Source organism: Bombina bombina, chromosome 3, assembly GCF_027579735.1.
Source record: "Bombina bombina isolate aBomBom1 chromosome 3, aBomBom1.pri, whole genome shotgun sequence".
Lineage (NCBI taxonomy): Eukaryota > Metazoa > Chordata > Amphibia > Anura > Bombinatoridae > Bombina > Bombina bombina.
The window spans coordinates 798,754,507-798,779,786 of NC_069501.1; positions in this window are offsets into that span (position 1 = coordinate 798,754,507).

The window sequence follows — 25,280 nt, forward strand, 5'->3', positions numbered from 1 at the left end:
GATTCCAAAGGCAATCACCAAAATATATATATAAATCAGTGTTAACATGGTTTAAAACGCTAGGTGGAGTAGCCATTTCAATTTCATAATATTACACACTCCCATATTATTCAATTGTTGAATATTCTGAGATCAATCCATGAGTATGTGTCTAAAAGAACTCTATTAAATTTAAATCTCCAATGCATACATGCATACAGAAAAATTCTACAAAGATACATATATTATCAATTCATAAATATTAGCACATAATGTTGCTTTTGATAAATATGATTTGTAATCTATTTATGAAATGTTACATGAAAAATAACAGTGAACATTCAGAGTTTAAAGAATCTATTAAATCTTCTAAGTAATTATATTTGATTCCAATCAATCAATAACTTAAAACATAGTCATTATTGTGACTTTGTATCAATATTTTATGAGAACAAGAATCAAGACTTTAACTAATGTATAATCTTTATTTCTTTCAAGATAATAATATTTATTGATATCATATATTTTTTTTTATATATTTCAGATGGACCTTCCACATCTGCGCATCAGCCTCCTGCCCCTCCCCAGTCAGAAGCCCCTCCCCAGTCAGAAGCCTCTCCCCAGCCACAAGCCCCTCCCCAGTCAGAAACACCTCCAGAGCCACAAGCCCCTCCCCAGTCAGAAGCCCCTCCCCAGCTCCAAACCACACCTGGCACTTCCCATTCCTCCTGTCCTGTCCCTCCCAAAAAACGCTACTTTGTTCCCCTCTCGGTTCTCCCCGTATTGCCGTCCATACAGCTCCCGCACCTGCCCAGCCCCCAACTCACCAGGCCCCTGACTCCCCAGCTGTACGGGCTATATCAGAGCGGCAGCCCAATCCCATCCCTCCCTCTCCAGACTTTTACCCCAGTCCCCACCTTCATTGTGTTGGATTGTCCTTCCCAGCCACAGATGTAAGTATCATTACAAATCCACATTATAACATACTTTACTAAAGGGACATATAGTGATATAATTAGACATAAATTGATATTTTAAATCAAAAAAGTTTTTAAAAACCTTTTCTTTATTTGATTAATCTAAATGTTTACAGAGGAGGTTCAGCTGCTCATTTCTTTGAGCTTGAAGAGTGCATCTAATCTGAATGCATTTTGACCACTAGAGGGCATTATTTTTTGTGTTTCATATAGAAAACATTGAGCTCATGCAGTTATATAGTTACCCTTGATTAATCAGTGATTGGCTGAAATGCCGGTCTGTTAAAAGAACAGAAATAAGTGGTCATTTTTCAGAGGCATAGATACAAGGTTAATCACAGAAGTAAAATGTGTATTGCTGTAAGTCTTGTTTTTCCAAACTTGATAACTGCCCCCTCCGACGAGTTCTCATTGGAGATGTTTGGGGAAGAGGGGAAGGAGGAGTACTGGGATCACCCGACTGAGGAGGAGATTGAGGATGAGATGGAGGAGGCCCAGGATCAGATGGCCCAGGATCAGATGGCCCAGAATCAGATGGCCCAGCAGCAGATGGTGCATTATGCGCCTCCTGGAGGACCTGCAATATATCTTTCAAAGTAAGCAAGATCTCTCTTTGGTCTTGGCGAAGCTCTCTTTGATCTAGTCGAATCTCATCAATTGCTTCCATCAGATGGATTATAGTTTCCGCCTGTTCCCTCCAGGAGGCACGCATCTCTTCCAGAAAATCTCTTAATAACTGCAGCTCTGCTATCTCCTCCTGAAGGGCTTCTGGTGCACGGCGGGCTGCTGGTACATGGTGGGCTGCTGGTGCAGGAGTGGCTGCTGGTGCAGGAGGGGCTGCTGCAGGGATGTCTTCTGCAGTGGGGGCTTCTTCAGAGGATGAGGCTAGAGGGATGTCTTCCATGTCTCCCCGAGGTGGTGAGTCATCTTCACCACTCTCATACCTGGGTGAAGGAGGAGCCTGTGGGTGCTGTGCTGCCTCCTCCCCGGGCTCAAACTCTGTATATTGTAAAAAGAAAGAAATCGAGATATTAGCACAGTTCCAAATAAAGATGTAAATGCTTTTGATTACAATAGAATTACAAAGGCAGCCTCATTAATACACTTTCAAATACAACAATCAATACAATTTCCGCATTTTACAAACTGTGTTTCTGATATCTATATGGTCAATCTGAATGTGTTTTTGCATTTGTTTTCAGTCTGTTTAAAAGCACAGCTAACCTGTAGCCTAGATACCAATGTGATGGTTTTTCATGAAATGCAACTTTTGCAAGGTAATTGTGAATGCGTTTACGTAATAATGTCTAAAAAAGCGTAATTGCGTTAATCATATCCTTAAATACATTCTTTATTTTTGATGTAAAGAGATTATTAAATGAGCTTACCGGAAGATGAGAGTGGCAGGTTCCCGGTATCGACTCCTCCGATACCGACTATGGCCACCTCAGAGATTCTGGGACGCAACATTTCCTCCCATCGGGAATATTCCATAATCATTTCCAGACCGCCACCGGTCCCTCTTAGATATTGGTTCTCCCTCGAGAGCTTTCTTTTGAGTTCCATTTTGCAGTCCCGGTAGCGATGCTGTATGGACTTGACATCCCTGTTCTGGACCCCCACTGCATTAACGGCACCCCTGATCTCCAGCCATAGCTTCCTCTACTCCCTAGGGGTGGCCTTCTGAGCCTGCAGCCTCCTAGCCCTCTCCAAATAAGCCTCTATGACGGCCTCCTTCTCATCCATAGTATATCTTGCCTCCTTAGTCAGCTTGGCTTTCCCCTGTGATGTGAGCCTCTGTTTCCTGGACTGTAAAGCTCTACACTGGCCACCACTGGGCCCAGCCACTTGTTCATCTTGAACAAAGTGGTCGGGTACACCCACTGCTTCCTCCCCCCTTCCTCTCCCCCTTCCTGTCCTGTTCCTCTTCCTCTCCCTCTCCCTATCACTCTCCCCCTCCCCCTCTCCCTCTCCTGCCTGACCTCCTGCCTAACCTCCTCTACAATCTCTTATCTGACCTCCTGGCTAATCAGCTCTAATAGCTGCGGGCTAATCTGCCCCCTATCCCAACCTTCCGACATACTCAAACAAAAAGTGAATGTGCCCAAATGAAAGGGGGTCAAAATAAATAACAAAAATGAAAAAAGTGCTCAAAGTGTGAAATGGATATAAATAAAAGAGGGTAAGGAGTATTAAACAGACAAAAATGTAGAAAAAGACTAAAATGAGGACATGTAAACAAAATCTAACTATGGGATGGGTATGGTCTTACAGGGAATGGGGTATGGGCTTAAAGGGAATGGGGTATGGGCTTACAGGGAATAGGGTATGGGCTTACATGGAATGGGGTATGGGATTACAGGGAAGGGGGTATGGAGTGTAGCATGAGTGGGGATGGGATATGGAGTGTATGTAGTGTTACTGATAAGTGTATGTATGTATTGAATGTGTTTTGCATGTATATGTGTTAAGTATTCAGAAAATCCACTTGCACACTGACCCAAGCAAACTCTTGCTCACTACCGCTCTCTCACTATCTCACACTACCACTAACTAACTCACTATCTCACACTACCACTAACTAACTCACTCTCTCAAACTACCACTAACTAACTCACTATCTCACACTACAACTAACTAACTCTCTCACACTACCACTAACTAACTCACTATCTCACACTACCACTAACTAACTCAGTCACTAAAACTCACAATACCAATAACTCTCTAATCTCCAAAAATCCTCCAGCAACACAGTCAAAGAAGCCATACTTGTAGCGTGCTTATATACCCTATGTAAATGTTTAATGATGTACCGGTTTGCAAAGTAAAGTATGTTCAAGTGTGCTTTGTTAGTAATTAGTATGTGTGCAATGTGTATTAGTTGTGTGAATTTGCACATGCTCATATTGAATTAGTATTTGTGGAATGTGTATAATGTAATGGTGTCATAGTGATCGTTTTGCATAACATTGTCCAAAAGTATTATATGTAAATGGTGATTTGTGATGATGTCGTATTTGTGAAGTGGTGAAATGTTTCTTTGTACTAATGTTCCGTAATCTTGAATGCGAATGTTTTGTTTGTGTATGAGTGCGCAAATCTTTTTTCGTGTTGTTTTGTTCCATGTTGCAAGATCGTAAGGTATTTATGTATTCCTCATTTCGTGTAAATGTTGTTTTTTCTTTTTCTTTTCCGATTGTGAATGTGTAATGAGTATGTGCTATGTTGCGTGATTGTTGTTTGTACATTTGAGCTGCCTTTTTGTTGTGCATTATGTGGTATACGTAATATCACAGAGCAGTGCGTATTTCTCGTGAGATTGAGTGTTAGCTGAAAAATCTGTGCTTCTTTCATTTACCATTGATCTCTATGGGATAATGCTTAACGCTGCCGTGATTACGCTTATTAAATAAACGCGGTAGTTTACGAGGTTGTTTTGAGACTCATAATACCTACGTTAAGAAAAGTTTGCAATGGAAATAAAGTACACGTAACTAACGCACCCCTCCTAACGCACAACTCGTAATGTAGGCAATATTTTTTAAATCACTCCCTTTGTTATTACTTGTGGACTCCAGAGCATGGGTATTAGTTCCCATGAGAAATGGATCATTAACTCTTACCACTTATATGAAAGAAAAAATAATTTATGTTTACCTGATAAATTAATTTATTTCATGGTGGTGAGAGTTCACAAGACCCCACCCTTTATTTTGTTAAGGCTTTTGTTTCTTTTTTTTTTATGCACATATTTTTCCCTGCTCCATTTTTTGGCTCTTGCTTTTTTTCTTACCTCACTGCTTGGCTATGCATTAGGTATGTGTGAGGGGTTATATAGAGCTCTTGGGGTTTGGGAATCTTTGCCTCCTCCAACTGGTAGGGAAGGTAATTCAATAAACCATCAGGTAAGCATAAATTATGGTTTTATTTTTCTAAAAACATTTTTTGTAAAATCACCCTGAAAATTGTATCTGAGATATTCAGCTGCATTGTGCTTCTTTTGAAAAAAAATGTTTAAAAAAACCCAAAAAACAGTAGTATGATCCATTTTGATCCATTAGAAGACAGTAGCATTTTTTTTGGTTAAGTGGGATATATATGAATAGCGCCCAAGATAAAGGGACCTTGCTGTCACTGATGATTAACTCCTTCAAAGAAAATCTAAATAAGTGATACAAAGTGTGAGTGACAGCGCTAAAAAGCGCAGGTCAAAACTATTTAAATCAATTGATGTATTCAATTTTATTTAAAATATATAGTAATCTAAGGTGGTTTCTGGAAACAAATATGTACCTGCTGACAATAAGAAAATATAAATGATGCTCAAATGCAATTAAAATAAATAAACTTTACTAAAAATAATAGCACATATTTAAAAAATATACATAAGGACATCTCCCTTGAAATGCAATATATAGAAGACAATAAAGCTAAAATGCCTACTTTTTAGGAAAGATCTGGATCTAGTAAATCTCCTAAATGTTCAATGAATGTCCAAGAAGCTGTCCTATGTGCAAAATCCTGAAAATTCTTGAAAAGTCACACAGTCACAAAGGGTTTGTCCTCCAAATGTTGAGATTGGCAAAACTGAAGTGATGCAGACGATGAAAAAAATAAAAAAAAACGGAAGTGATGATAAAATCAATGTAAACGGTGTGTGAAAAATGTAAAAAATTGGTGAAAAAAATGGTTCTTGAAAAAGGCCTCATAGGGGCCGAAACGCGTCGATACTGGGTAAGCAAATTTCTAATCATTGTTATTTTATTTATACAAAATACACTGTTATTTTATTGTTTATAGGACACTACACCATATAGGATTGACACTGGGACACTACACCAAATAGGATTTATAGACACAAGCACTATCAGTATCATCTCTGGCGGATTGTTGTTTTTTGGTCTCTTTTTCTCACAATTTTTGGCCAACACATAGTTTGACTAATATTTTTCACCATATTTTTCACCATTTTTTATCATCACATTTTTTCATCATTTTTACACTAATATTTTTACCATTTGTTTTGTATATATATATATATATATATATATATATATATATATAGTCACTTATTTTTATTTTTATTTTTTTCATATTGTTCCATTATTATTTCACCATTTTTTTCACCAATTTTTTACATTTTTCACACACCGTTTACATTGATTTTATCATCACTTCAGTTTTTTTATTTTTTTCATCGTCTGCATCACTTTAGTTTTGCCATTCTCAACATTTGGAGGACAAACCCTTTGTGACTGTGTGACTTTTCAAGAATTTTCAGGATTTTACACATAGGACAGCTTCTTGGACATTCATTGAACATTTAGGAGATTTACTAGATCCGGATCTTATTATCACTGCATTTTATTTGGTTTTATATGTGTTTGTTTTTATGGTATTATTCTCTGTAATAAATCAAGATTTCAATATTTAACCCCCTATTATGTTTTTTTTTATGTCATTATAATGTATTAAGGGCTTTTAAACTATATTGAAGTCTGGTCAGTACGTTTGGCCTCACTATTTGACAGTCCATTTGAGGCCAGCTAGGAGGCCTCACGTATAAAGCATAAGGGTAACCACCTGTGGCGCTTATCTATTTATCTTATTTCTACTTTTTAGGAAAGGTAGCCAAAAGTGCAAACCTATAAAAAGACTTTCGTCTCAAATAACAAAGTTAACAGTGGAGATGGTATATACACAAGTCCCAGTTGTGTCCAAATGATGTTTGTGGACTGAATAATAAACAGTCTATGTAGGTGTCGGTTGATAAATAAGGTACCTTGTTAGTGCAGTGTTTCCTTTGGAAAACGTTATGTTGTACTTTCAACGATAAAGCAGAGGTGGTATACAGGTACTTCGGATTAGGATGGCTCTTTAACACTGCTTCCAAGCAGGGGATCTTTGCCATCCTAATCCGAGTTAGTATGCTATATATATATTATTTTTTTTCTATTTTAAGAACATTTGAATTTCAAGTATTTCTATTCAAAACATAATAAAAATAAATAAAAAAAAGCTGTGTATCTCAAACATTTTAATTAATGAGTTAACCAAGAAAGCAGAACTGGCTAAAGGGACTTGGTAAGGCCTTTCAACATTACTTTTTAATCTTTCATTAGAACCATTTGCAATATTATTGAGACAGGAAATTAAAATAATTTATTCAGGTAATAAAAATTTGGTTTTGGTTTTATTTCCTGAGTAATACTAACCAGTATATACCAAAATTCCTTTAAATCTCCCTGCATTATATATTTTTTTTCTGTACACAAAATAAACACTGATAAATCCAAAACTCTTTGGATATCCCAACTTCCAAACAAATTTAAGACCATAATATATCCTCTCAGCAGCTATGCGTGATAGAGCCTTTGAAGACTGAGGTCTCTGCAATACCTCCACAAAGATACGAATAAGTAATGTCCATAGCACGTTTCACATTAAAACATTTCCTTTATAGGGACAACAAGTTAAAACAGGATGATGTTTTGGACGTTTTAACCCTTAATCATGCATGATAAGGGGGGAAATGCCCAAAACGTTGCCATGTTTGAAAAAATGCAAATCAAAGCATAGTCCTAATATTTTCGAATTTTGCAAGCAAAACTATACCCAGATTATAAATATTTATTTGGATGAGCAGTTAAAATTAGTTTTTGGTTAATGGCTGGAAGTCATTAAAGCGTTCCCTCTGACTTTAAAATTGCAAATAATATCACCTCTACGGAAATCAGATATATAATATTTTGGAAACAAAATGGTAGAATACCTATAACATGGAGAGGAGAGAAAATTAACAAATTTTCCTTTTGATTTAATGGATGAATTTCCCCACCCCATTTCAATCTGAATTTATTAATTGATAAATTATTAAATTGGTTCTGCTCTTACCTATCAGACAGATCTCAATTTGTGTCTATTTCAAACAATGTCTCCAGCTCTCTCAAAGTAATGTGCAGTGTTCCCTACATTTTAGGGCCCCTCTTGTTCCCTATATTCATAAATGATCTTCCCTTAGTTGGAAAAACCTCAACTGTACACAAGTGTGTGGATGACACAATAATTGCTGTTGAAAGATGGATCTTTAAATATAAACTGTTTCTAAACAGTGCTATAACAGTAATGATGGTTTTTGGGACAAATCAAAAATTAAAAAAGGAAATAACACAGATAATTACAATATCAAACTGTAGGCTTGCCCCTTTTAAGTCTTATAGGTATCTTAGTATTTGACTTGATCCTAACCTGTTGTTGTGACCTCATATTGACAAATCATTGTCCAAACTGTACCGTAAAATTGGAACACTCTTTAGATATAAATCTTGTCTAAATCTTAAGGTTTGGAAACATATTGTACAACAAATGCTGAACCTTGCAATCGATTACAGGGATGTTGTGTATGAGTCTGCACCTCAGATTCATCACAGTAAACTTGCAACTCTATAATTCCTTATGCAGATTTGTTCTGCAATGTGATTACAAAACTCTTCATTATGATATGTTAGAATAATTAAACTGGCCCTTACTTGACTCTAGATGCTTTCTTCACCTTGTCTATAACCACTTTTCTGGGAAACTCCCAGTTTACCTGAGCAGTATGCTCACCCCTGCTTCCCACTATAACTTAAGGTCCACCTCTTACACTATACTCACCATTCCCCATTACAATAAGGAAGCTGGTCAGTTTGCCTTCTCATTCAGAGCTCCTCAACTGTGGAATAACCTCCTGGGAAACTACCAAATCCTCCAGCAACCTGAGATCCTTGAAAAGAAATGTCTCTCTATCTTTACAAACAAATAAATCCTGTAAAGACTGTACATTTTAAAAAGACCTGTACTGCTATGTAAAAATGTAACTATTTGTATAATATGTAATGTAAATAATTGAAAACTAGAGAAATCTCAATATATTTTTTCCTGGCAAAACATTTTGGGCCAGATTGCAAGCGGAGCGGTTTTTAACGGTCCTGCTTGAACATAAACTGCGCTAGAAGAAAGCTTTTTGCACGTGTCTGGTTGCGCTCATACTACAAGTTGAAAGGCAAACCTACAATATTGCATGTGTGATAAGATATTCCCCCATTAGAGTCGATAGAGCAAAAAAAGTGGAAAGTTAAATGAACATCCTACTTGAGCACAAACCCGATCCCATATTTATGCTCATGAAAATATGAATATTTCACATAGAAGAATTTGTTCTATGAATATGTTCTATTTAAAAATACTTATGTCTATATATGTGTATATATGTATTTATGTATAAACGTCGGTAAATACATACAGTAGATACACATATAAATACTGTACATATAAACACACACACACACACACACACATATATATATATATATATATATATATATATATATATATATATATATATATATATATATATATATATGTATATATACATACATACATATATACATATTTAGAAATGTATATGTATGTATTTCAATGTTAAAGCCATTTGCCTTCCTTTTCTAACACATGACACTTTATATATTTGAGTCCTTATAACTTTTTTGAGCAATATTTTTTTTGAATATTTTTATTAGATGGTGTTATTATGAGTGTAAGTGTACTTTGTAAAGTATTTTTAATGTGTTTTGTGCCACTTTTTTGTTTTGCAAAAGGACCAGAACCCTGAGGTTGCGCTAACACCACCCGCATTAACTTCAATTGCGCTCAAAGAATAACATTTACTTTCAATTTGTAATATGAACGAAAAACCGAAAAACCTGACGCCTGCAAACAGCCGCAATAAACCCCTTTTCGCTTGTGTGCAAATGTTAGCGCGGCACTTGTAATCTAGCCCTTTACAAATTATACATAAATATGGATGACAATATGTTTTATAAATGAGACAGAATATCATTAATAGATCATTTTGTTAAAATAGTAACATAATCATAGCAACAATATTTTATAAAATAGTCTAATAAAATAAATGTAATTTTCACTCAGTTTACAATCAGCAGTGGCAGAAGATAATTAAACATGCATATAATTAATATTTGGTATGGTCTGTTTGCTTAGATGTAGTATATTAATTTCTTTGTGATGCCCAAGGTACAGAAACATTTTTTAAATTTCCCCCAGATAGTGTATTCAAGCTTACATCTAATTGTTTCACTGTTTTATTGTTTATGGTTTAATGATCAGAATTAAAAACATGTACAATCTTCAGGCATACTCATCAATAATTACTTTTTTTTTTTTACCTAAGAACATTTGCTTCCAGTGAAAGAAAGATTGAATGACATATATTTTATTTGTAATTCTCTATAGAAATGTCAGGTTTTTTTTAGTTTTTCTTATACCTTAAAGTGCCAGTAAACATTACGAATAGCATATAATCTTTTTTTTTTTATTGCAGATTTATATTGTAACTGTTCTTTTTTTAAATAAAATGAATTATTCACTATGATTTTGTTTTTTATCATTTTTAATTTATCTGTCAATCAACTATTACCGAGCTCCCCCTTCCCTGTTTCTGCATGTGTAGATCTATAAATTTCAGTGAGGAGCAGTCATATGGTAATTTTATTGAAAAAGTGAAAGTTGTAAGGAATAAAACAATAAATATAAAATACTTACTGTCCCTTTAACATTGTCAGTCATAATTTAGAAAACGTTATTTATATTTTAGATCTGAAATAAAAGTGCAGATACTTCTATAGGCACATACATAAAACATCAGTGGGTAAGCATGTTAAATTATGTTAATGCTACCGTGCAGTTATTTCACAGCGCTCACTTACCTACAGCGCTGGTATTACAGGTTTTTTACAAACCAGGCGTTAAAAGACAAGAAGTGAGCGTAGAGCAAAATTAAGCTCCATACCGCACTCAAATACCAGCGCTGCTTAAGTCAGCGTTGAGCTGGTCGTACGTGCTCGCGCACGATTTCCCCATAGACATCAATGGGGAGAGCCGGCTGAGAAAAAGTCTAACACCTGTAATAAAGCAGTGTAAAACTCAGTAACGCAGCCCCATTGATTCCTATTGGGAAACTAAAGTTATGTTTACACCTAACACCCTAACATGAACCCTGAGTCTAAACACCCCTAATCTTACACTTATTAACCCTTATCTGCCGCCCCGGACATCGCCGACACCTACATTATACTTATTAACCCCTAATCTGCTGCCCCCAACACTGCCAACACCTACATTATATTTATTAACCCCTAATCTCCTGCCCCCAATGTCGTTGCAACCTACCTACACTTATTAACCCATAATCTGCCACCCCAACATCGCCGCTACTATATTAAATGTAATAATCCCTAAATCTAAGTCTAACCCTAACACCCCCTAACTTAAATATAATTTAAATAAATCTAAATAAAATTACTATCATTAAATAAATTATTCCTATTTAAAACTAAATACTTACCTGTAAAATAAACCCTAAGCTAGCTACAATATAACTAATAGTTACATTATAGCTAGCTTAGGGTTTATTTTTATTTTACAGGCAAGTTTGTATTTATTTTAACTAGGTAGAATAGTTACTAAATAGTTATTAACTATTTAATAACTACCTAGCTAAAATAAATACTAATTGACCTGTAAAATAAATTCTAACCTATGTTACAATAATACCTAACACTACACTACAATTAAATAAATTCCCTATATTAAATACTATTAAATGAATTAAATTAAATTAGCTAAATCATAAAAAACAAACAAACACTAAATTACAAAAAATAAAAAAAATTACAGATCTTTAAACTAATTACACCTAATCTAAGAGAACTATCAAAATAAAAAAAGCCCACCAAAATAAAAAAAAAACCCTAGCCTAAACTAAACTACCAATAGCCCTTAAAATGGCCTTTTGCGGGGCATTGCCCCAAAGAAATCAGCTCTTTTTCCTGTAAAAAAAAATACAAACACCCCCAACAGTAAAACCCACCACCCACACAGCCAACCCCCCAAAAAACCTAACTAAAAAAAATGAAAAGGGCATTTGGATAGGTATTGCCCTTAAAGGGGCATTTAGCTCTATTGCAGCCCAAAGCCCTAACCTAAAAAATAAACCCACCCAATACACCCTTAAAAAATCCTAACACTAACCCCCGAAGATTCACTTACCTTGAGGAGACGTCTTCATCCAAGTGGCAAGATGTCCTCAATGATGCCGGCAGAAGTGGTCCTCCAGACGGGCAGACGTGGTCCTCTAGACGGGCAGAAGTAGTCCTCCAGACGGGCAGAAGTCTTCATCCAGACGGCATCTTCTATCTTCATCCATCCGGCCCGGAGCGCCTCCATCTTCAAGAAATCCGGCGCAGAGCATCCTCTTCCAACGACGTCTTCTTGCAGAATGAATATCTCTTTAAGTGACGTCATCCAAGATGGCATCCCTTAGATTCCGATTGGCTTATAGAATTCTATCAGCCAATCGAAATTAAGGTAGAAAAAATCCTATTGGCTGATGCAATCAGCCAATAGGATTGAGCTGGCATTCTATTGGTTGTTCCAATCAGCCAATAGAAAGTGAGCTCAATCCTATTGGCTGATTGCATCAGCCAATAGGATTGAAGTTCAATCCTATTGACTGATTGCATCAGCCAATAGGATTTTTTCTACCTTAATTCTGATTGGCTGATAGAATTCTATCAGCCAGGGGGCGGAGCGTAGCCGTGCAGGAACATGACTGCACCCTAACACAGCTCCGTAACATATTCTCATCCACCAGCTCCATTCTGGCGAACAAAGGGGCAATTACATGCTTAAAAAGCCCATAACACATCCCTTATTGATAGGTGAACTAACAAGGTAGAAGTTACAACCAAGTTAAGTTTGCAAATTATCTGGAGAAGGAGGCAATATGGAAGCAAGTCAGGTTACAGCCGGAGTTCAGGTTCCGGACTTATAACATCCAAATATTCCTCCACAATCGAGAGAAGAAGAGGAATACGATTTATTACCCAAGTCCTGCAAGAAAGATGGTGAGATACAGATGGGGCTTCCCCTTTAGCCTTATCGTCCAACAGGAAGACAAGACTCATGTATATAAAGAACCGGATGACTTGGAAGCATTTTCAAGGGGTCTAAATATTCCTTTTCCACCACCGAGCCCAAAATTACCGGACTCACCCACCTCAAGTGACCACACCGCGCCCAAACCTCAAAGACCGCAATGGTCCCTAGTTAACAAAAAGAAAAAGCTGGACCCTCAGGCATCCTAAATCAACTCACCCGCCCCTCATCGTGGGCAGCACATCGCTATGCAGACCATTAGATGCTGGACAAGGAAAGGACTTACTACTAGAATCTGATAAGTATTTTACAATAATGTTATATAATACGGCAGATAGCTGCCCTAAGTTGCACATTGGTTAACCTAACGGAAACGGCAACAATTGTGTCATGAGGCGCTGCGCCCACACCTATCCTGTGACCACGGAGAGATACCTTCGTCTGCGAGGCAAAGACAGGAGTTCCGGAGGTTGCACATAGATGCCGGGTAACTAATGCACAAGAGGTGAACAATACGCCATTGCGGCCCCACGTGGCAACATAAATATACAGCCCCTGCAGCTCCCTGACAGACCTAGACCATACGGATGACCAAGCACTCCTCCACAAGTAAGTGACTACCTGAGGTTACAGTCCGTTGGCTGTGGCATAAATTTAACACTCAAGTGGGTTAATTTTTGAACTGGATCACCTGGGGCCCCTTTAACGGTTTAACGGTTTAAATATCTCACCCAGTTTGACCACAACACAGAGTCACACTTATAAAGAGAGGGGAATCACTGCAACTGGAACCTCTGTACCCGTTTTAGTTTGTTATACAGCACTTACAAACTAGCTAACACTGGGACATTGCAACCCCCCTGACCACGTGGGGAGATAAACAACACTCACTGATGGCATCTAGACAGAAGCCCAAGTCAGATAAAAAGGCACCCACAGCAGCCACAACTACTATGAGCTCCTTTTTTCAAAGGCAGTACAACAATTCACCTGACACTGCTAAAGACTTGATGCTGACAGACACACACCCTGTGCAAGATCAGGACACCATACCACACGCTCAACAACTTAACCAAATACAAAAGTCCATCTCACAGTTGCCATCCAAATCTGACCTGGCAGATTTAAAGTCATTCATTAAAACAGAGATGACTTCCCTAAAGAAAAATATAAATGAACTGGGGTCAAGGATAGAATGCCTTGAAGAAGGTCAAGATGCCTTGAATAATATGGTTTCAGACTCAAACCAACAAATGGTGAGACAAGAAATCACAATACATACGCTTCCACTTAAAGTGGAAGATTTTGACAATAGAAGCCGAAGGAGTAACTTGCGGATAAGAGGGGTTCCAGAGGAGGCGACACAAGAGTCCCTTCCCTCCTACTTACTACAGTTATTCAAATACATCATTCCTTCCCTCAAATTCACAGAATCCTCCATGGAACGCGCATACAGAGAGCGCTGAGACCTTTCCCAAAACCTCCCAAACCCTCCGAGAGACATTATTATTACGTTTGCAAATTATCTGGAGAAGGAGGCAATATGGAAGCAAGTCAGGTTACAGCAGGAGATCAGGTTCCAGACTTATAGCATCCAAATATTTCAGGACATTAGTCCCTCCACAATCGAGAGAAGAAGAGGAATACGATTTACTACCCAAGTCCTGCAAGAAAGACGGTGAGATATAGATGGGGCTTCCCCTTTAGCCTTATCGTCCAACAGGAAGGCAAGACTCATGTATATAAAGAACCAGATGACTTGGAAGCATTTTCAAGGGGTCTAAATATTCCTTTTCCACCACCGAGCCCAAAATTACCAGACTCACCCACCTCAAGTGACCACACCGCGCCCAAACCTCAAAGACCGCAATGGGCCCTAGTTAACAAAAAGAAAAAGCTGGACCCTCAGGCATCCTAAATCAGCTCACCCGCCCCTCATTGTGGGCGGGACATCGCTATGCAGACCATTAGATGCTGGACAAGGAAAGGACTTAGTACTAGAATCTGATAAGTATTTTACAATAATGTTATATAATACGGCAGATAGCTGCCCTAAGTTGCACATTGGACTGGCTAATGTCAGGAGGTGGAGAGGATTAGTGTTGTTGTTTCCATGCTTTTACCTGTTTTCTTTTAAGAATAGATTCCACACACTTCCGGTGAGAGGGTCTGGCAGACGGCAGCAGAGAACAAGAGCTCCGATATCAGAAGTAAAAAAAAGATTGCTATACTTTGTTTTTTGCTGCCACTCTGCCTCCCCACAGCTATATCTTGTCGGTGCCTCTATAACAGACATCGCCGACTGATTTGCAACGCTGTGCAGAGCCTAAAATCAACTTTGGCCCCCGGTAGTGCTACAGTGAAATCACCCACATGGGCAGCCATATTGCAAGGCGCCTCGGCAGCTGCACAAATGCTACATCAAAGGGACAATCCTGTAAAGAACCGGACTCATCCTCTAACTTGTGCGACCAAGGTGAGAGGCCTGATGGGCCATAGACAGGCTTACTTTGATTGCGGCTAAACTGTCAGCTTCCCAACTGCGCAGATTGAGCGCGAGTAACAACAGCCCGGTAGCAGCCAGAGGATTTCTTCTTTTTAAAAAAAATAAACTAAGACTCAGCTAGCCTAAACACCCACTCAACTTGTGACTTGTTGGGACAGAGGCCTGCGTGAAGGTGTTGCGGAGTGTGGATGTAGATGCATCTGAGGCAGTCAGGAAATACTACTGTCGGAGTCTCTCTGTTTGCTGGACTGGGCTAAAGATAAGTAACCCTATACTATCCTTTTATAACTGGACTCCCTGTCTATGAACTCTTTTTGTCTACAAGCTTTCACACGCAAAAACCTTGCAACACATTTTATTAAAAGAGGGGTAAAAGGAAAAAAAAAAAAGAGGAGAACAGAGACCTGACCTAGGCATTTGTTCATATAAGGCTGTGAGACCTAAGGCCTGCAATACCAACCCCTCTCTACCTATCATTTGTCTGCAACTTCTGTGTTAATACTGAGCTTACTGATGAGAGTGGACGAATATTTTCATAAACTGAACTCCCCTCAAAGTGACAGCAAGAGCCAGAAAAATAAATGCAGCGATTGAAATCTAAGCATCAGACAGAGACCCAGGCAGTGATTGAGATGGGTCTGGATGATATTGCCAAATGTACTGGAGAACAGACACAACTTATGAAAGAACTGAAATCCTTCTTTCTTCCTAAAATGGAAAATTTGCAAGCTGGACTTGACACTTTGACCAGTGAGGTCAGGCAGTACTCTACCCGACTCTCTGATGCAGAGGGTCGCATTTCTGAGATAGAAGACAGACAGGCGGCATCAAGCAATTCTCTGCAACAAATCCTGTGCCAGAATAAGTTACTGCAAGAGCGTGTGGATGATTTGGAAAATCACAGCCGCCACAATAACCTGGACTGCCTGAAAAATTCAAGGGCAAGGATCTCCTGGCCTTCGCAGCTTTAATTTTGCCAAAACTTCTGGGCATACCACAAGATCTATTACACTTGGATGTGGAGAGGGCCCATAGAGTTGGCCCTGAAAGAAATTTGGAAAACAGCAACGTGAAACCGAGGCAGGTGATTTTCAGGTGTCTTAATTTCCAGGAGAAGCTGCGAATCTTAAGGGCTTATCGTCTACAGAAAGAAGTCTTATATGAGGGCAACCGGCTCTTACTATTTCAAGACTTTTCTTCAGAAGTCACCAGACAGCGTAAAGATTTCTCACCTATTTGTTCACGTTTATACGAGCAGGGCCGACAGGTGGCCTTGCTGTTTCCAGCCAAGCTACGTTTGCAAACCTCTGCTGGTCCTAAATACTTCCACTCCCCTCAAGCGGTGGAAACCTAACTGGAGATGGAGAGGAAACAGAGGGATGCGGGCTGAGGATCCTGAACATTTACATGACCTAACACGTAAATATATCATAATCATTATTGTTTCTGTTTATGGTTTTACTTGTTGTTTTTGATAGTCTTCCACAGAGAAATTACTTATATGACTTTGAGAGGACACACCGAGAAATAGGTGATTCAGAGGAGAGACCCTACTTGGGTTCTATTTTGATTGCCCGAGGACAATGTGTAAACACAGGCCCAAAAAAGTTATATGTTTTGGGGGGGATCAGGGAGGTTGGGGGCTAAGGGGGGATGCTACACCACAGCATATGTAAATATGCTATAAAAAAAATTAAAAAAAATGTAAAAACCTTTTATTTTAGTACTGGCAAACTTTCTGCCAGTACTTAAGATGGCGGGGACAATTGTGGGGTGGGGGAAGGAAGCGAGCTGTTTGAGAGGGATCAGGGGGTCTGATGTGTCAGGTGGGAGGCTGATCTCTACACTAAAGCTAAAATTAACCCTGCAAGCTCCCTACAAACTACCTAATTAACCCCTTCACTGCTAGCCATAATACACGTGTGATGCGCAGCAGCATTTAGCGGCCTTCTAATTACCAGAAAGCAACGCCAAAGTCATATATGTCTGCTATTTCTAAACAAAGGGGATCCCAGAGAAGCATTTAAAACCATGTGTGCCATAATTGCACAAGCTGTTTGTAAATAATTTCAGTGAGAAACCTAAAATTGCGAAAAAATTTAAGTTTTTTTTAAATTTGATCGCATTTGGCGGTGAAATGGTGGCATGAAATATACCAAAATGGGCCTAGATCAATACTTTGGGTTGTCTACTACACTACACTTAAGCTAAAATTAACTCTGCAAGCTCCCTACATGCTCCCTAATTAACTCCTTCACTGCTGGGCATAAAACACGTGTGGTGCGCAGTGGCATTTAGCAGCCTTCTAATTACCAAAAAGCAACGCCAAAGCCATATAAGTCTGCTATTTCTGAACAAAGGGGACCCCAGAGAAGCATTTACAACCATTTATGCCATAATTGCATAAGTTGTTTGTAAATAATTTCTGTGAGAAACCTAAAGTTTGTGAAAAAGTGAACAATTTCTTTATATTTGATCGCATTTGGCGGTGAAATGGTGGCATTAGAATACCAAAATGGGCCTAGATCAATACTTTGGGTTGTCTACTACACTACACTTAAGCTAAAATTAACTCTACAAGCTACCTACATGATCCCTATTTAACCCCTTCACTGCTGGGCATAAAACACGTGTGGTGCGCAGTGGCATTTAGCAGCCTTCTAATTACCAAAAAGCAACGCCAAAGCCATATAAGTCTGCTATAATGGCATGTCTGGCACACAGTGTTGGGGCAAGGGTCCATCTGACCACTGATACCTGCAAAGCATGGTCAGGGCAGGTATATCACCTACACTGCACACTGTGAAGCGGGCGTAACCCTTGCACTACCTGATTGATACAACATCATACCTGATGCTTTAAAGCACGTTATTCCAAACAATTTAGGAATGTTAGGTGATTTATGCCCTTTATGGATTAAAACCAGACTCTGCATCAACTATGTAATTTTCCATGGGAGTTTTACCATGGATCCCCCTCCGGCATGCCACAGTCCAGGTGTTAGTCCCCTTGAAACAACTTTTCCATCACTATTGTGGCCAGAAAGAGTCCCTGTGGGTTATAAAATTTGCCTGCCTATTGAAGTCTATGGCGGTTCGCCTGGTTCGCCGGTTTGCGAACAGTTGTGGAAGTTCGCGCTCGCCATTCGCGAACCCAAATTTTTATGTTCGCGACATCACTAGCAGCAATAGAGCTAAATGCACTTTTAAGGGCAATGCCCATCCAAATGCCCTTTTCAGGGCAATGGGGAGCTTAGTTTTTTTATTTAGGCTTTTATTTGGGGGGTTGGTTGCGTGGGTGGTGGGTTTTACTGTTGGGGGGGTTGTTTGTATTTTTTTTACAGGAAAAAGAGCGGATTTCTTTGGGGCAATGCCCTGCAAAAGGCCCTTTTAAGGGCTATTTATAGTTTAGTTTAGGTTAGTTTTTTTTTTGGGGGGGGGGGCTTTTTTATTTTGATAGGGCTATTAGATTAGGTGTATTTAGTTTAAAGATCTGTAATTTGTTTTTTATTTTCTGTAATTTAGTGGGGGTTTTTTTGTAATTTAGCTAATTTTATTTAATTTATTTAATTGTATTTAATGTAGGGAATTTATTTAATTATAGTGTAAGGTTAGGTGTTAGTGTTACTTAGGTTAGGTTTTATTTTAAAGGTAAATTTGTATTTATTTTAGCTATGTAGTTAGTAAATAGTTAATAACTATTTAGTAAATATTCTACCTAGTTAAAATAAATAAAACTTGCCTGTAAAATAAAAATAAACCCTAAGCTAGACACAATGTAACTATATAGTTATATTGTAGCTATCTTAGGGTTTATTTTATTGGTAAGTATTTAGTTTTAAATAGGAATAATTTAGGTAATGATATTAATTTTATTTAGATTTATTTAAATTATATTTAAGTTAGGGGCTGTTAGGGTTAGACTTAGATTTAGGGGTTAATAAATTTAATATAGTGGCGGCGGCATTGGGGGAGGGAGATTAGGGGTTAATAAATATAATGTAGGTGTCAGCGATGTTGGGGGCAGCAGATTAGGGGTTAATAAGTATAATGTAGGTTGCGGCGATGTCCGGAGCAGCAGATTAGGGGTTAAAACATTTATTTTAGTATTTGCGATGTGGGAGGGCTTTGGTTTAGGGGTTAATAGGTAGTTTATAGGTGTTAGTGTACTTTTTAGCACTTTCGTTATGAGTTTTATGCTACGGCGTTGTAGTGTAAAACTCATAACTACTGACTTTAAAATGCGGTACGAATTTTGCGGGATAGGCTGTACCGCTCCCTTTTTGGCCTCCCAGGACAAACTTGTAATACAGGCACTATGGAAAATCCATAGAAAAAAGGCTTTACAAACTTTACATAAGTCGGTTTGCGGTAAGGCTAACAAAGTGTGCGGTACACCTATACCTGCAAGACTTGTAATACCAGAGACCATAAAAAAGCAGCTTTAGGATCTGTTAATGCTGCTTTTTTACCTTAACGCACAACTCGTAATCTAGCCATTAGTTTGATAAGGATAAAAACATATAAAGGCAAGCTCTATACACTTAACAAAAACATTATGAAGGTTGAAATAAAACAGGTAGACTTCTAGCTAGATACCTTAGGCAAAAAGCACATAAAAAATACATCATGCCGATTAGGGATAGCAAGGGCCACCTCCAGACCTCCACAAAAAACATAATACACGCCTTTAAAACATTTTTTCAAAAACTGTACAATATCCGTAATTCTTATTCTAGCACTCGCAATTAATAGAGGAATACCTTGGGAAACTTCAATTATCACACATTACCGAATCACAAAAAGAACACTTAGAAGACCCCATTTCACTACGAACTAAAATTGGCCCTGAAGAACTTACCCACCGGGAAAGCACCAGGTCCCGACGGCTTCAGTCACAAACATTATACCGCATTCCAAGATATTCTGAACCCACATATGCTGCATTATTTCCAATCCATAGATGAACACAAATCTTTCCCTACTAGAGCATTAGACGCCCACATAATACTAATTCCCAAACCCAACAAACCGCAAGACCTTCCCTACAATTACCACCCCATATCGTTGCTAAATACCCATATCAAACTTTACGCAAGAATATCGGCACATAGACTGAATGAAATTCTCCCAGACATAATTCATCTTGATCAAGTTGGCTTTGTGCCCAGATGGGAGGCGAAGGACAACACGTTCAGGGCCTTAAATTTAATTAATTATGCCAAACTCAAAAATATTCCCTCCGTTCTTTTATCCACAGATGCGGAAAAGGCCTTTGACCGTGTAGCCTGGGACTTTATGCCAGCCACACTAATCCAGATGGGTTTAGGAAAGAAGATTCTTACTAGGATCTTTTCTCTATAGTCTCACCCCACAGCAAGAATTTTAGTTAATGGAACACTCTCATCCCCTTTCACCATCTCTAACGGGACACGCCAGGGGTGCCCGTTATCCCCGCTCCTTTTTGCATGTGTCATCGAAACCCTGGCAGTAAAAATCAGGCCCCCAGATAACCGGAATTAATATAGAAGACCAGAAGTACGTGTTGTCACTGTTTGCAGATGACATGCTTTTCTCTCTCACTGACCCCGAGAGCTCAATCCCTAACCTCCTAAACGAGTTTAACACCTTTCAATCCCTGTCCAACTTTGTCGTCAACATGTCAAAATCCGAAATAAAAACTATACACCTATTAAGCACACCATAATACGAGATCTTTCATCATGGGGATCTAAAAAATTATCATGGCTGGGACGTATCGACACCATCAAAATGAACGTATTCCCAAGTATTCTTTACCTTCTCCAAACTCTACCAATTCCCTTGCCCAAGACATTTCTCCCTTCATTACAAAAAGCATTTAGTGACTTCATATGGCGCAGGAAACCGCCCAGAATAAACAAACAAATAGTGCAAACTTCCAAAGCACAAGGGGGCTTGGGAGTGCCGAACCTACCGCCAGGCCATCTTTTTACAGAGATTGGTGGACTGGAACATCCATTTCCACCACAAAAGATGGGTCCCACTGGAACACCTAATAATGGGCAAGCCACACTTGGGGAGATTGTGCTGGAGTAACCAAAATTTATTTTAAAAAAACAAAACAGATAACCTAATGATCCAGGAGACCTACCAGATATGGGAACACACTGTCAACACAACACATTGCATATCGTCAATTCCTTCACCTCTGACATCTCTGACAGAGAATGGAGACTTGTAGTGAGACCCTTCTCCACCCAGACCACAGTAAACACACCGAATAGGGATTTCACAATTCACACACTAACCGATAACGAATTTCTGCTCTCCCAAACAGAACTAACTTCAAAGGGACTGTTTCACCAACTGGTTCACCTATAGACAGAGGATTCACTTTATTACCAAACACCCAGGCTATGGAAATATGGTCAGACCCCTGACCAACTTTGAATCCCTTTGTGTTCAAAATCCACCCCTGAGACACACGTTATCCACTATATATAAGATTTTAACCCACACATCCCCAGGATATATACCCCCATACTTAGAAAGTTGGGAAAGAGACCTCGGAGTCATAAAATTACCCCACATGAGTAAATTAATGTTTCAAGCCACGATGAGATCCTCAATCTCACCCTCTATCCTAGAAATTAATTATAAACTACTACACAGATGGTATCTCACTCCGAAGAAGATGCACCGCCTTTTCCACACCCAAAGTAATAAATGTTGGAGATGTGGTCACGTAAACAGTGATACAGCTCATATGTGGTGGTGTAATAGTGTCCAGAATTTCTGGAGAGATGTGGTCTTGGAGGTGGAGATCATACTAGAAACTCAGCTACCACTTGACCCCCTGGTATGGCTCCTACACAAACCTCCCCCGTCAGTTAAATATAAACCATACATACACCTGTTCAACATCTTGACTAATGGAGCTAAAATCCTGATAGCCAAAAACTGGAGGAGTAGGGAAACACCAACTATAGGCATGTGGACCCAGAAAGTTTCAGAAATCATAGAAGTGGAAGAATACTTTTATCTTAAACACAACAAAATAGATTCTTACGCAGAGTTCTCACAGCTCTGGACTAATTATGTTCAACATAATAAATAAAAGAAATTATTAATGGTCAGGGGTTAAATATAACTGGTTATGGGAGCTTAAAAATGACAAAGATAGTTTAGATTTCACCGCTTGGGGCGCCGGCGGACCGGGACCTATAGTTCATTGTTTTTTGTAAATTCAGATGTTGAAATATATTATAATGGATGGATACTCAACGACTGTCTTTCAGTATACTTCCTCCTTAGTCAGAATGACCCTCAATCGGACTCTTCAATGGACTATTTGAACATAAAAGTAGAAGTAAAGTAACCCTGTGAGTCATTTTTATTGTTTAATTCAGCCCCTATCCAAGAGGAAGTTGCTGCTATCCAATGTTGAAGTGCTTTACACACTGTTAATGCTATCCATAAAAATCTACAGCTATTGTTGTAAACTGTACTCAGGAGCTGCGTCTCCAATCCTTTGCAAAATTTATTTATATACAATAAAGCTGTTTCAAAAAAAAAAAAGAAAGAAAAATTCTGTCAGCCAATCGGAATCTAATAGTTACATTGTATCTATCTTAGGTTTTATTTTTATTTTACAGGCAAGTTTGTATTTATTTTAACTAGTTAGAATAGTTACTAAATAGTTATTAACTATTTACTAACTACCTAGCTAAAATAAAAACAAATTTACCTGTAAAATAAAACTTAACCTGCCTTACACTAACACATAACCTTACACTTCAATTAAATCAATTATATTAATTAAATACAATTACCTAAATTACAAAAACAAACACTAGATTACACAAAATAAAAAAAGAAATGATCAGATATTTAAACTAATTACACCTAATCTAATAGCCCGCCAAAATAAAAAAAAACCTAGCCTAAACTAAACTACCAATAGCCCTTAAAAGGGCCTTTTGCGGGGCATTGTCCCAAAGAAATCAGCTCTTTTACCTGTAAAAAAAATACAAACAACCTCCCAACAGTAAAACCCACCACCCACACAACCAACCCCCCAAATAAAATCCTAACTAAAAAAACCTTAGCTCCCCATTGCCCTGAAAAGGGCATTTAGATGGGCATTGCCCTTAAAATGGCATTTAGCTCTTTTTCGAGCCCAAAAGCTCTAATCTAAAAATAAAACCCACCTAATAAACCCTTAAAAAAGCCTAACACTAACCCCCGAAGATCCACTTACAGTTTTTGAAGACTCGACATCCATCGTCAAGAAGGGGCAGAAGTAATAATCAAAGCCGGCAGAAGTCTTCATCCAAGCGGCCGAAGTGTTCATCCAAGCCCGCAGATGTCTTCATCCAGATGGCATCTTCTATCTTCATCCATCCGGCACAGAGCGGCTCCATCTTCAAGACATCCGGCGCGGAGCACCGGAGACTCTTAAGGGCTGTAAAGGTGAGCATAAATCTTTCCAAAATTACTTTGAAAAGTTTTAAATTTCCATTTTGTAAATGTTCTACTGGTTACTTTTGTGTTTAACTACATTTAGCTGTTATATCTTTTACAAATAAAAACATTTTCTAATTCAAAAGGCGACTCTTCTTATGGATTGGAATGCCTTAGAATATTAAAGAGATAGTAAACCCAAATTTTTTCTTTCATGATTTGGATAAAGTATGCAGTTTTAAGCAACTTTCAAATTTACTCCTATTATCAATTTTTTCTTTGTTCTCTTTCTATCTTTATTTGAAAAGGCAGGAATGAAAGCTTTGGAGCCGGCCTATTTTTTTATTCAGTACCCTGGATAGGGCTTGCTGATTGGTGCCTGCATTCAGCCATCCAATCAACAAGCGCAACCCAGGTTATTAACCGAAAATTCTGCTTTTTTACAAATAAAGATAGCAAGAGAACAACAAAAAATTGATAATAGAAATCTGCTAAACAATGCATACTCTATCCGAATCATGAGAGAGAAAATTTGGGTTTAGTATCCCTTTAAGCAAAAAATGACATGAGCTACTATACAAGGTTTTTACATACTTGGCTTGGCAGTTTAATTTCATCATGGCATGTTTTATAATTGTAGTACATATATATATAACTGGTGATACATGTCCAGATTTTGTTGATATTTTTGGAGCATATATATTCATCTACAGAAATAGTGTATATTGTTGATAAAACTGTATAGGTGATATTCCATTGCAGGGTGTAGAGAGGGGGAATTATGTGTTCAGCACTTCAAACTGATGTTCATAGTATTGGAGCATCCTCAGCTTTTGAAATAGTTATATTTTTGGGGCATCTTCATACAATGGTCCTTATAAAAATAAATATTAAGTCAAGATCATCCAGGCAAGTTCTTTGATAATATACCAACATGCGCCATAGCTTAGATGTTTCTTGTGATGTCCACTTTCCCTATGGCTCACTTGTGCTTTTCACTGCACCAAACTATGCACACACCTGCTATTCCATATACTACCATGTGCCATGTCTCTTGTGCTTGGGCTGTCCTTCTGCTTGTCACGACAAACTATGTATGTATTATTTATTATTCCATATACCAACATGGTCCATATTGCCTGTGTTACCCTGGGTGCCAGGACTGCCCACTTGTGTTACTCCTGTTCCATTTGTTTGTGTTGTGTTTTGTATTTGATATTTATATGTGATCTTCTCCTATGGGACTTGCCCCTAGAATTGTCTGGGGTTAACTACCTGAGTTACTGTATGCAAAAATAGCTTGCTGATAAAACCTTTGCGAGCATTAAAGCTGCAAGCTTTGCCAGTGGCATGGGATGTGTATCCACTACAGTT